Raw genomic sequence first — 5,470 nt, 5'->3', positions numbered from 1 at the left:
GCATAATTGACTTTACGTGACTTTGTCGGCATTTGATAAACTTTTGTATTGATAGCTTTACTGTTGTTGGGTGGTTGCAAGAAATGATGGCAGTCTAATTTCTTGTGGTCTCGTGATGGCGTCCCAACTTCTGTCAACTGGAACACCACAGGCTGTGCCTCATCGACAAGCACTGTATCCTTGACAGTCCACTGAAGACACATTTGTATCCTGGCAACTGGCGGTTTATCCTCAGCGGGGGGCTCTACAGGTCGGGCATTCGGTGGATAGATGATCAGGGACTCAGAAGATCATTAGACAGGGACTCAGAAGACACTATTTGATGTTTGTCAGTATGCGCGGTGAGTATTATTGCACTCTGACTTCATGTTGGCTTCAAAATCAAGTAATTGTAATGAATGTTTTTTTTTTTTTTCTGCCTAGCTCTTTTTATTTTTGTGGTGTTCCAGTATATGCATGAGGCATGGTTTCAGTCCTGTATATACACAGAAACGGACTATGTTTGCAAAGAGATACCAAAAGGTAAGATGGTCTGAAGTCACTTGATAGTCACAAAAAGTATGTGCATGTTATCTGCCAGAGAAATGGGTCAGATAAATGTCAGCTATGTACTGTAAAAATGCAGTTAACCAATACAAATTGGGATTATAATGTGTCATTATAATATGGGAATACAAACGTTTGGATAATTGCATTTTAGCTAAGAGATCACTCAAAAGAAAGTTGTCAGGGTTTACTTAATTTCATGTCATTCCAGCTCCTATGACTTAATAAAATATGTTTTGAAGAATGTTATTGCTGCACTTTTACCAACAGTGAAAGTGAAAAAAGTTTTTGTTTACATAATATATGTATGTGTGCTGTGTATGTTTGTCTATATAAATACACACACAGTATATTTGGAAAATATTTACATGTCTGTATATTTATATTATATTTTCTGAAATATATACATGCATGTGTGTGTTTTTATTTTTATATATATATATATATATATATATATATATATATATATATATATATATATATATATATATATATATATATATATATATACATACATACATACATACATACATAGCCCTCCATAAGTATTGGAACAGTAAAGACAAAATTGCTCTGTTGGCTGTGGAGTGAAGACATTTGGAAATATGATTAAAAGATGAATATGAGACAAAACTACAGAATGTCACATTTTATTATTAGCCATAATATGTTTTACCAAATAGAAAGAACAGCACTTTTAGAGTTCATCCCACTCATTGATGTGAGCATAAGTATTGGGACAGTTGAACATAAGGCAGATATAAAAGATTAAAAGCTATTATTTAGCTGCAGATCCCTTGCACACAATCACAGCAGTGAGTCTGTGACCCGTAGACATCACCAGACTCTTGGTCTCGTCCTTTGAAATGCTTTTCCCAGCCTTTAATGCAGCCAATTCCAATTGTTGCTTGTTTTGGGGAGTTTCTGCCTTTACTCTCCTCTTCAGCTGGTGAAATTCATGTTCAATCAGATTTAAATCTGGAGATTGACTTGGGCAATCTAAGACTTTCCATTTCTTTGCCCTTATAAATTCCTTGACTGAACTGGCAGGGTGTTTTGGGTCATTGTCCTGATGCAATATGAAGCACTTCCCAATGAATCTGGTGGCATTTTCTTGAATATTGGTAGGCAAGATGGTTTTGTACCCTTCCAAATTCATTCTGCTACAGTCATCATACATTAAGTCATCAGTAAAGTTGAGAGGGCCTGTTCCAGAGGCAGCCATGCATGCCCATGCCATGACACCACCTCCACCATGCTTTACAGATGAGGCTGTATACTTGGGATTTTTTGCAGTTCCCTTTTTTCCTCCACATTTTTGCTTTCCCATCACTTAGATAAAGGTTCATATTTGTCTCATCGGTCCATAAACACAGTTCCAAAACTCTTCTAGCTCACCTTTGTGCTTTTTTGGAAACTAATCTTGCCTTTCTATTTTTGGAGCTGGTCAGAGGTTTGCATCTTGCTGTGTAGCATCTGTAATTCTGTGTCAAACTCTCCTGAGGACAGCAGATTGTCAGAGCATCACCCCAGCTTTCTGGATGTTGTTGGAGATTTTACAGACACGTCTTTTAGGGTTCATTTTCACAGCTTTTATGATTTGTCTGTCATCAACTACTGTTGTTTTCTCAGCCGATCAGGTCGTTGTTGGTTGCTGGTGTCGCTGGTGGTTTCCAAACTCTTGATTTCTCCATGCCCTTTGTTTTTGCTAGAGCTCTAATTGACTTCCTCTTTTCTTTTAGCATTCAAATTGCTTGCTTTTCTCTCAAAGTCAGCTCCCTCGTCTTCATCCTGGTTTGTGTGTGTCATCATCGAATGCAAGATTCAGAATACAGAAGTAATGGATATAACTGATACGACACATTCCCTGCTTTTAATATCTGAAGAATTAATGCAACAGGACACAGCTGATCACTTAGAAAGACCTGTGAGGCAACTGTTCCAATACTTATGCTCACATCAGATAGAGGGATGAAACTGTAAAAGTGCTGAACTTCTTAGCTGGTAAAACATCTATGTGTTGAATCACCCAATAATAAAATGTGACATTCTGTAGTTTTGTCTCATATTCATCTTTTAATCATATTTGTAAATGTCTTGACTCCACAGCCAACAGAGCAATTTTGAATTTACTGTTCCAATACTTTTGTAGGGCACTGTATATACATAAATATACACGGCACACATATGTATTATGTAAACAAAACTTCTATATTTTGGATGCGATTAATCGTTTGATAGCACTATAAAAAAAACAACCCATAATGATCTCTACAACTCATGCACTATATGACAAGTCTTCTAATGCTATACAGCTGCTTTGTGCAAAACTGACTGAAATTTAATTTATTCACTGGAAATCTTTCCTGAGCCCTGGTCACCATTAACTTTCATTATTTGGAAAAGTGTAGCTTGAACATTCTGCCCAACATCTCCTTATGTGTTCTATAGAGGATAGTCATAAAAATTTTGAATGATGTATTGTTATTTTTAGATTAACTTTTCCTTCAACATTTGTAATGTTTCTTTTCGCTATAGATTATCCTGCTGGCTTGACCTCTATGATTATCTTTGTGAGTGGTTTAGGAGAAATCAGCTTGTCTATGTTTAACAGCACCAATCTGACCTCTGTGAACAGTCTGACTATGGCACACCAAGGTATCACATCAATAGGACCGCAGACCTTTGAAATGTTTCAAAACCTCAAAACTCTCAATTTGGACAATAATCGTCTCTCCCAAGTCTCATCAAACTGGTTCAGCCATCAGGTTACACTTGAGACACTCAGACTGTCGAATAATAAAATCACTACACTGGATCAAAGTTCTCTTGATGGGCTGTCAAACCTGCTCAACTTAGACTTGTCTCAGAATCAGGTTCACACTATAACCCCAAGTAGTTTTCTTGGCCTTTGTAAACTGAGGCAGTTAGACCTGTCCAACAACAAACTGACACATTTGAGGACAGATGTGTTTCTTCCACTTAACGGCACAAAGATCTGCTTGGATGGAAATCCCTGGGACTGCTCGTGCTCTGTGAAGGACTTTGCCAAATACCTGAGAGGTATGCGTTTGTTTGTTTCAATCTTATACTTATCTAACGCTGCTGAAATATTCATTTTGGGGTGAAATTTTGAATGACTTGACAAATGCTTGCAGGTCTGCAGAATGCCTCTCTTCTGGAGAATGAGATGCTGGTGTGCTGTAATGGCCCTCCTGATTTGAAAGGTGTACCAGTATGGCAGGTTCCAGAGTGTAAAACCCTCACATCCATGAGCCCTACCACTACAAGTCTTACCACTGGAGGTTCTGGCACCGGGAACCCTGCCACTGGATTAATAACCAAACCTCTTACAATTGGTCACTCCACTTTAATTGTTTTTATTGGTAGGTGGAACTAATTCAAGGCATTAATTCAGCCCTCAGCTAGGTACTGTAACTGTTATGTCCGGTAGCTTACGTTGTTGATTACTAACCTTTTATTATGTAACCAGTGGTACTGTGTGCCCTGGTACTTGTCATCTGTGTCCTTTCAGCATTGTATCACAGGAAACGAGAGAGGAAACATCTACAGGCTGTAAAACCTGCTTCAGAGAAATCCGAAATGATCCTAACCAGTGAATCAACTGCAAAAAGCAATGGAGAAGAAAACAGAAAAGTGAAATCTGAAATCGCTAATAAAACACAAATTGCCACAACAGAAGTGTTATTGAGGGCAAACCAGATGGTGGTTGGAGATGAGAAGATATCACAGATTTACCATATTTATTCATCAGGGCCATATGACACTAGAGAACCTATTAAACGGGTGAGATCTGCCGGGCCGGTCTTGTGCAGGATGGAGATGTTTTCTAAACCGACAGAAGCAGAAACGGCCACTGATGAAGTTGGGGTAAGGAATGATGAGTATTACAATGGATGGATGACCTCAGAAAACACAAAAGACAATGTGTGTGTTAATATTGAGGAAGTGGAGAAGTTGGAGGATGGAAAACGCATAGCAGATGAGGAGAAAGAGGGATTCACTGAGGTAAGTAACACCACTGATACTCTGGAATCTCATGAGGACCTTAGGGAGAAAAATGAAGATACTGATGAAAGTGTTCGAGCCGGAACAAGTGTAGATAAAGACGTTCTTCAGCACAGCGTGGAGAACAATGTGCTGGATCACCTGAACAAGTTGGCTGTTGGAGCAGGAAGCAGTCAAGATGTTCTCCGGCTAAAACATGTTACATCCCAGACTGAGGAAACTGATGAAAACCTGCCCTACCTCACGATTGGTGCTGGTCCAGAAAACCAGACCACTGGGGTTGATCAGAATACTGCTAAAGGAACTTTTGGACCTTTAAGACCTATACGGCGGGTACTGACCTGGCCTCCGACTGTGGCGCAGTGGAAGAAGCAGTGGGCTCAAAATCAACAAGTCCTCAATGTGTTCCCCCAACTAATATTTGTAGCTAGTTGCAGACATGAAATCAGACCATTTCCACCCAGCATTTCTCCTGCAATCTTCCCAACTGCTCCACAGTTCACTGCACTGGAGTTTCTGCCTGAAATCACGTCCCCAATGGAAGATGTCAGAGTCGCTATTGATGAGGACACTTACAGGGCAAGTCTTGAGTCATCCAATCAAAGAGTTCTGCATTCCAGTGCAAAAGAATGCTTCTCTAATACTAATGTATCACCAAGGGAGGATGGCAGGATTATTACAAATGGGGAAACTTGGACGTCAGGTCTCGAGTCAACCATCTTTTCCAAATTGTCCTCCAAGAACTCGCCAATTGATGAAAGAGAGGTCTGCTCTGAATTGTTCAGCATTTTTAATCCATCATTTAGTGGCAGCAAGCCAAAGCCTGCTTACGGAGAGGAGATAAACAACAAAGACGATGTTGAGAAAATACAGAGCGTGAAAACAAAAGCACACA

The 5,470-nt window shown here is 39.5% G+C and overlaps 1 protein-coding gene across 2 annotated transcripts in view; it reads right to left on the bottom strand.

Annotated features, from left to right (window-relative positions):
• LOC306870239 (mucosa-associated lymphoid tissue lymphoma translocation protein 1-like) overlaps positions 1 to 5,470 on the bottom strand; it is a 1,002,100-nt gene that overhangs the window by 367,402 nt on the left and 629,228 nt on the right. The gene's annotated exons all lie outside the window — the stretch shown is intronic.

Source organism: Barbus barbus, assembly GCF_936440315.1.
Source record: "Barbus barbus genome assembly, chromosome: 5".
NCBI classification, from domain to species: Eukaryota; Metazoa; Chordata; class Actinopteri; order Cypriniformes; family Cyprinidae; genus Barbus; species Barbus barbus.
Note: the sequence above shows the minus strand (reverse complement) of the source record. Positions and strands in the feature narration are given on the sequence as shown.